Below are 9,840 nucleotides of genomic sequence, written 5' to 3'. Positions count from 1 at the left end.
GATTGTGTGGGTGTGGGATGTGGGATTGTGTGGGTGTGGGGTGTGGGGTGTGGGCCGTGGGGTGTAGGTTGTAGGGTGTAGGGTGTGGGAAGTGGGGTGTGGGGCTGGGGGTATGGGGCTGGGAGGTGTGGGGCTGGTGGGGTTGGTGCCTGAGGGATGGTGGCTGGAGGTTAGTGGCTGGTGGCTGGGGACTGGAATTTGGGTGATGGGGCTGGGGGCTGAAGCTGGGGCTGAAGGTTGGGGACTGGGGACTTGTGGCTGGATTTTGGATGATAGGGCTAGGGGCAGGGATTTGGGGGATGGAAATTGGGGGCAGAGGGCTGAGGTGGGGGACTGGGGTTGGAGGCTGGGGAGTGTTGCTGAGGACTGGGGCTGGAGCTGGGGCTGGGGGCTGGGCTGAGGACGGGTTGGGGGCTAGGGCTGGGGGCTCGAAGTACTTTTAGATTAATCGAAAATTGTGGGGGTGATATACGTACCCCCCTCCCCGACCTCTGCCATATCTTCTGCTCCCACCTATACCCCCTCCATCCCCGCACCCTCCACCTCCACCCCTCCACCTCCACACCATCCGCACCCCTCCATCTTCACTCCCTCCACACGCCTCCACCTCCATTCCTTTCACACCCCTCCACCTCCGCTCCCTCCACACCTCTCCACTTACACCCCTCCACACACACACAACTCCACCCCCTCCACACACACACAACTCCACCCCCTCCACACCCCTCCACCTCAACCCCCTCCACCTCCATCCTACCCCTCACCGAAATTGCTTTTCCACGGTCTAACGGTTCGTCGAACGCGGTTCGACAGACACGTGTTTAAAGTGATGTGTGAACGTGTGAACGGGGTATTTGGTTGTCGAACACGTTGGTTAAATCCCAAATACCCCGTTCACACGTTCACACATTCACTTTAAACACGTCTGTCGAACCGCGTTCGACGAGCCGTTAACCGGGCCTAAAGCGGGCCCTACACGATCAATATTATAGCCCAATATTCTGTATTGTACAATATCATTGACTGTGCAGAGATGGTATTGAAGAGGTACACGTGTTATACTGTGTATGTGATGTCTTCAAGAATATTATCATTCTTCAGTACCATCCCTACACCGTCAATAATATTGTACAATAAGAAATATTGCGCAATAATATTGATCGTGTAGGACCCGCGTTACACGATCAATATTATTGCGCAATATTCCGTATTGTACAGTATTATTGCCGGCGTAGGGATGGTTCATGATGGTTAGGAGATAGTGGTCTATGGAACCACTTCATCACAACCCAAATGACAGATTGTGTCGTCCCAGTGGTCAATAATACTATAACAGCACGGAATATTGCGCAATAATATTGACCATGTAGGTCCCGCTTTAGACCGTGTAAACCCCCTCTAGAGTATTATTACCATAATGCCAGGAGGCAATATAACTACTGCTTTTGATGATGTTTAGTTTCAAGTCTCACATTCTAGATTAGGAACGTCAGCCCACCTACGTCAAAAACTACATTCAATGAACCACTATTGACTTTAACCTGAATAAAGATTTTACAGGTTATAATCATACAAATTTGATAAGTTTGGGAAGCAAAAAATGTGTCTTGGAAACTTTAATTTAGTATAAAAAAAATCCGTATCTTTGAATAGTAATTAAAAGATTTCATTTGAGTCACGTATACCTTATTTCAGATTATCGTCGCATTTTTTTCCCAGAACTATTTTCCAGAATTAACTATTTATATTGTTTTGTAATATTTTTTCTTTGTCATTCTTATTGTGGCTACAAGACAAAAAGAGCCAGATAACACACAATCAACATTCACATTTTAGCTAAAAAAAAGAAAAGAAAAGAATTAAGATTAGTTAAAATAAAATAAATATACCATCACCTTCCACTAATTGTTATTTGATGAAATATGTCTTTATCTTTAGCCTTCCACATTTACAAAAAATAAATAAATAAATAAATAAATAAATAAATAAATAAATGAATAAATAAATAAATAAATAAATAAATAAATAGATAAATAAATAAATAAATAAATAATATAAAAAATAAAGATAAAAAATTGCAGCAATTAGAAATGGACATAATTTAGATCAATATTCCTCTTACAAAACACACGTTTTATATACCTTGTATGGTACTAGACTGTCTGGGAAGACAAACGCGTTCAACCTCTCACCAATCAAAACAGTCCTAGAGATGTCGTTATAATTTTACGCGTTGTGAATTCTCATTTCCGAAGAGATCATTATACCTGGTGTGTCAAAAATCTACATTACATAATAGAATAGCTTGCAAGAATTACACTGTATTATACTGACTTCAAAGGACAACATGAATAATTTCTAAAACCGGCAAAAAAAAAAAAAAAAAAAAAACTATCACAAACTAATTTTAGGAGGAAAGTATATTTGGTGTTTAACAGAAATCCTTCGCTATATTTACGTGATCTAAAAAAATCCGGCGTTGATACACAAAAACCCCTTTTTAATGCCAGTTATATTTCAGCCTCATTATCTTAAATAATATATTACACTTTAACAAGCACTACACATTCTTCTGATTCATACTAACAATCCGTTTACACCTAATGACCTGGGACTAATGAAAATTAAGCTTTACGAGAGCCAGCAAGAATTAGAATTTTTAATGATGAAAAATAGCTGATAAAATGAAAACGGCAGGTTTTCCTGAATTTAATGAAGGCCATTTTTGGTTGAGTTGATGTTGAAATTAATTATGAGATGTCACTGCCAAATGTCAAGTGATTGATTTAAAAACACAAATGTATGAGCATTGAGTTTTAGAACAAGTACGTAAATTAAAGATCTGTTTAGCATAACAATAAAACCATGCAACTTAATTGTAAATAATATCTTTAGATGTGAAAAAGACAGACAATCGTAAGAAAGAGTACACAGGCAGGCAGACAGACAGACTGATAGACAGAAACACACACACAGATAGTCGGACAGGCAGGTAAACAAACAGGCAGATAGACACAAACAGGCACCCAGATAAGTAGACACACAGACAGGTAGACAGACAGACAAATAGACAGACAAGAATACAGAGAGATAGACAGGTAGACAGGCAGACATAGTGACAGACATAGAGATAGACAGAGAGGCAGACAGGCAGAAAAACAGATGGACAGACATATAGACAGGCAGAAAAAAAAATCCAGAAAGATGCAGACAGGTAGGTAGACAGACAGACAAACAGATAGATACGCAAATAGACAGTAATTATAATAGACAGATGAGTAGATAGACACATAGCAGGTAAGTAGACAGATAAAAACAAATAGATGAAAGGACGGATGTGAAATACTGCACTCAGCTTGAAGAACGAGGCAACAGATTTCAAAGTCAGACCTCTCTTTAAATTAGATTATATGTATATATATATATATATATATATATATATATATATATATATGCAAGATAATAAAGAATGAATTTTGATTTTGAAGAAGTCAGTGTTTACCGGCATATAATCCGACGGCACTAGCAAGCAAGAATCAAATCAGATCTCACAAGTATCATAAAAACGAAATGTTTTCAAATACTGTCTTTATCAGAAAAGTGACAGACGGAAAACTGATTTCCAATTACGATTTCAAGAAATTAAAAGGAATCTCTAAGAATGCCTACATCTCATCACAAAGGAACCGAGTGTTGTTTGTGTGTGGGTGAATTTAATCTAACGTACTTGAATTTTAAATGGTTTTGAAAAAAAAAATGAAATAGAGAAACAAAAAGTCATCTTGTGGGAGTTGAGAACCATTTGCAGGTCTCTCGATTTCCTCGAAATCATAATTCTCAAGGACAATTCCAAGAAAATTTAAGATATTCGGAGTAATCTTTGCCTAATACCATTTTCACAAGTGGTCGTTCTTCCTTTCAGTTTAGCCATACATGTGCATAGATATATATTTATGAATATGTATGTGTATATATATACATATATATACATACATATACATATATATGTATATATATACACATATATATATACATGTATATATATATATATATAATATACATATATATATATATATATATACATATATGTATTTATATATATATGCATACATATACATGTATATATATGTTTATATTATATTTATATATATAAATATATAAATATATATAAATATATATACATATATATATATATATATATATATATATATATATATATATATATTGTCACAGCCTGTGGCCCTTCTGTCTTTAGAGGTACGAGAAATACGAGGATTCATGACGACTCATGTCTTTATGGTCTCTACAGATTATGGTATCTGTAATTACATTAACATATCAATCTACGTATTTGAACAATTTACATTAATTACATTAATAAATCATTTATACCTATTTGAACGATTTATATTCATTACATTAACAAATCAATAACACCATGATTCTTTACACTACATAACTTCACCTGCCACTGACATTATGATACATACCATGATTATTTTGCAGCCATGGCATGTGTAAATTAGTAGTGAACATTTAAGTTAAGCAAAATGGAGAAAACTACTGTTTCTCAGTTAAAGTGTGTCTAAAATCTAAAGGTCAATTGATTTCCGGCAATAAGCCTGAATGTCTGGTTTTTTTTTTTCCGGTCATAAATAAGCTTTTTGCTTTAACACTGTCTTCTGGTGCATTAAGATTGTCTTCAGTTTGATTCACAACTGCGTTGAGGGCGAGCCTGTATACACAGTTGTCCCCAAACTCGAACCCAGGACTTGTATGTTAGCAAGTCTATGCTTCTACCGACCATGCTATCAAGGCTATAAAATTATTCAACCTCCGGGGGACAACTGTCGGAATTATTTGATTGACATCGTCGTCATTGGCGAATCTATTCATGTATTACAACGACGAAATTCTTTCAAGTATACGTACCTGCTTCACCACTACCCACAAGTGGGCTTGGTTCTTCGCAGAATTGAGATTAGGACGGCAGTTACCAGTCGACTGAAATCCTGCCGGAGTAGATTAACCCCGAGGTTGAAGAATTTTATAGTCTCAATAACGTGATTGGTAGAAGCATAGACTTGCTAACATACAAGTCCTGGGTTCGAGTCCGGGGACAACTGTCGGAGTTATTTCATTGATATCGTCGTCATTGGCGATTATATATATATATATATATATATATATATATATATATACATACATATATATACATATATAATATATATATATATATATATATAATATATATATATATATATATATATATATATATATATATATGTATATATATATATATACATATATATATATATGATTTGGATGATGGAGAACATAAACACAGGGGAAGGCTCGGAACCCTAAACACTCTAACGTTTCGTTCGCGTAGAACTTCTTCAGAGAGTGTACGTAGAACTGCAATTGAAGTTTATGTACTAAACCTTATTATCTTTTCGGACACTTGGGAAAGGTCGTATTTCTGGCGTGTTCTAGAATTAAAATACTAGTTTGTTTAGCTAAATTGATAAACCCTCCTCCATGGTTCGATGAATTATTAATTGAAATATATGCTGATTCTACAATTCTTCTAGTGAATTTATCAAAACCTTTATGTAGCACTTCAGCTCCTCTCCAATTTGGTAAATGATCGAATTTTTCCGCATGAACTACTAAAGAATTAGATATCCTATTTGCTTTTATGTCGTTTTTATGTTCATAAATTCTTTTTTCTAATCCCCTTGATGACTCGCCAAAATATGCCATTGAGCAACTATTGCACGGGATTTTGTGTACGATGCTATTTTCGGAATTGGTTCTCTTTTCGGAAGTCTTTATCAAGTCACCTATCCTCTTGTTAGTTATTTTTGCTATGTTTATACCTGCTTTTGTTAGATATTTGTCTATTATTGGTGATGTTTCTGAGCCAGTTACTGATATAAAATTGGTAGCATTTTTGTCATTTCTTTCTTTCTTTCCGCGATTATAAATATTTATTGCTTTTATTTTTGTTCTCCTCAGCATTCCCTCTGGATATCCAAGTTTGTCAAAGGTTTTCATAATATAATAAAATTCGTCTTCTAGGTATTCATTGCTACAGATTCGTAGTGCCTTGAGAAAAAATCCTATTACTATACAACTCTTCGTCCTATCATAATGTGCGGAGAAGTAATGTACTAAATCATCTTTGTTTATTTCCTTTCTGTATACTGAGAAAGTCACAGTTTTTCCTACTCGTCGTATCAACGTATCTAGGAAGGGCAATTGTCCGTTTTTGTTCCTCTTCTACGGTGCTGTTGACCGCGCTAAGCATTCTCACTTTATTATTTACATTGGTGTTTTCGGGGATGGTAGCGAGGACGTCTTCTACATATCTAAACCAGTGTGATCCCCTACCAGTGATTCTGATAAAAAGTTCTTTTTCCAATAACTCGATATATAGAGAGGCCATCACTGCACTTAAAGGACTACCCATAGCGAGACCTCTGTGTTGTTCATACTAGTCACCATTAAAAGTAAACGCACCGAAATTTACGCATAATTTCTATATAATCTTGTTTTCCTACGGGTAGGTCAGTATCGTTCATATCTTTTATTACTCTTTTTACTGCTTCTAACGCACCGTCAGTGGAAACATTTGTAAATAACGCCTTAACATCATAGCTTACTAACTTTTCCCCGTGAAATCTAAATCCTTTAGTCTTGTCAAAAGATCGTTAGAATTTTTCAAATGTGTATTGCTGATCGATCCCATTGCCTGTGATAACGGTTTGGCTAGACATTTCGCTAGTCTGTGGGGTGCACTGCCAACCCCTGAAGTTATGGGTCGCGTTGGAACGTTAGGTTTGTAAATTTTTTGTATATCGCGCATCCTGGGTGAGAGTGTTTAGGGTTCCGACCCTTCCCCTGTGTTTATGTTCTCCATCATCCAAATCATTTGTCTAAAATACTTATCAATATATATATATATATATATATATATAAACAAATATATATATATATATATATATATATATAATATATATATATATATATACATATATACAAAGGTGGAACATGCCGACAGGAGACTTTTGTTCCATAACTAGGTGGGGTGTGTGGAAAATATATAATAGTAAATTAAATAAATGGATGCATAAGTATAGTTGAATAATAAACAAACAGGTAAAGAGTAGATAATAATAAATTGACAAATAACTAATAACAAATTAAAAACAAGCAAATAATAATAAACAAACAGTCAAATTATAACAAATAAACAAATAATATGAAATAAATTACAGGCACTACAGCTTCTTCCTTAGGTGTTTATATAAACAAATCTTAAAGCTTCAAAGTGGACTACATTGCACTGTCTCTGCATGAATTTTACTCCACTCATTAACTAGACGGGGGGCGAAGTTGTTTCTAACCACTTACAAATTTAATTTATTTCCGGAGAGTTTGAGACATTATATCTTGTCGTATACATATACATACATACATGCATACATACATATATACATACACACACACACACACACACATGTATATATATATATGTATATATATATAATATATATATATATATATATAAATATTGTGACGCCTATGGGGAAGGGCCAGGTTTAAAACTAGAGTTCTGATTAAGAAAAGTTCCTTCAAAGAAATAAAGATACAAATAAACAATGATCGAAAAATAGAAGTCGCCAAAACTAGCGAAAAGTACAATGTCCGTAACACGTAAATTCACAGAACATAAAAGGCTAGTATTGCCAAGACACGTAAATATACAAGTGTCGATCAAATATCGACAATCAATAACAATCAAAAATAGTCTTAAAGACAATAAGTGGTAAGGTCGAGAAATATCGACCATCCGAATGGAAACCAAGTCCTACGTAATAATTACGTAAAGAAAATAGCAAAGTCGAGAAAATTTCTACGACTAAGTCCGACAATATTGACACGAGCAATGAGGCTCTGATAAACAGAGTCCACAAAGATTCGAGAATAGAAAAATTATTCTAAGTCCCAAAACGATAGAGGACACAGTGCAATGGGGCTCTGAGAGGCAGAGTCCGATGACCGTTACAAGCAATGACATATATATAGACTCTTCTCCGTCAGATCCGGAGAGTTGCCAAGTATCGCTAGACGCGACGATTAACAAGAGTGTTTAGGAATATTTCCAAGTACATACACGGATATTCTTTACAACAATGAATAGATAATAATATTTGATGAAGTTACCTTGTCAATCTTAGATAAGCAGAAACTTAATAGTTTTTATATGAATATCTATACGTACGTAAATGTAAGTTAGGGACGCAGTTGCCACAAAATTAGTTCACACGCCAATTTCTTTAGCGCGCGCTTAAGCTAGCATGCCCACAACGACGTTACAGCATCAGAAAACGACGAAAATATGCAATTACTTTAATCTTACGTAAATCAAATCCTAAGATTGACAAGATAGATCCGCAAGGTAATACACATACATAAATTCATATGCAAAGTATGGAATAGTTTGTCAAAGCACAAAAAGGAACGAAATACAATCCGATGAATAGAAATCATCACTTTAAGAGTCTTCAGACGTGAATACACCTCACGTAGGCACAGAACTTTCTCACCGGAGTCCGAAGATTAAGAGAATATGTAATTTCTCTTATCTTACGTAAATCAACTCGTAAGATTGACAAGAGAGATCCACAAGACAATAGACATACATAAATCTATATGTAATGTATAGAATTTGGTTAACAGTGTACAAAAGGAATGGAACACATCATATAAATATAATTCATCACTTTAACAGTACTCTTACAGTTGGATATCGAGAAGTCCACCAAGCCTTACCGTGGGAACGGCCGGCATAGTCCGAGTTACACATACGTACATGCGCTCATGTGCGTCTGAATAAAAATTTTCACTACGACGAGCCTGAAGTCGTAACTATATATATATAATTATGTATATATATATTATGTAATTATATAGATACATACATATATTTTTATACACACACACACACACACACACATATCATGGCGCTGTGGTTAGAGCTCTGGCCTGCCACTACGGAGGTCCGGGTTCGATCCTCGCCCGGGGCTGAAATAATATCAGTATCGCAGCGCTGAGGGGTTTTACTCCAACTCTCGTGGGCGGGGAGTTGGGGGTGTGTGTGTGTGCAAGGTCATAGCATTACCCATAGATCGGACCTACGAGCTCTGAGCTCTCTTCCAGGAGGGAAATAGCTGTCGATCACGAGTCCAACACGTGATCCAAAGACCAAGTGAATACACACACACATATATATATATATATATATATATATATGCTAATAAGAAAACTGGTACGTGTGTTCATTTATGCAAGGTAGACCACTTGGAAAAAATAAATTAACGAAGCAGAGCGCTTGCGTATATTACATCTTCAGTGAAAAAATACATAGTTAAACAGAAATACATAGTTTATATATACATGAAGAAGGAACAGGGACAGTTTACATAAGAGGAGATGACATTTACCCCCTAGAAAGTTGTAGATCAGGGCACAAGTGGAATGTGTCCCACTAATGAAGGAGGCGCGACATCAGGTCACAGTCGCAGGGTTACAGCTTACCTTATTATTCTTTTAATTATTTCTTACATATACCAAGGCTTTTTCACCCTTACAAGGGAGGTAGCCAAAAAGGAAAATGCATAAAATCATTCCCACCCATTCCATCCCTGAATACACTCTACACGTCTCCACCCTCCCTCTTCTCTTAGCACCTCCTGGATGACGGGTTATCCCTGCACCTTGTCCACTGCCCTGGGTCAGAAGCAGTGTCGCAAGACACAGCACATCCACAGC

This window comes from Oratosquilla oratoria, chromosome 43 (assembly GCF_046742065.1).
Source record: "Oratosquilla oratoria isolate Oo_2021 chromosome 43, ASM4674206v1, whole genome shotgun sequence".
NCBI classification, from domain to species: domain Eukaryota; kingdom Metazoa; phylum Arthropoda; class Malacostraca; order Stomatopoda; family Squillidae; genus Oratosquilla; species Oratosquilla oratoria.
The sequence above is the reverse complement of the archived record's forward strand: the minus strand, read 5'-3'. Positions refer to the sequence as shown.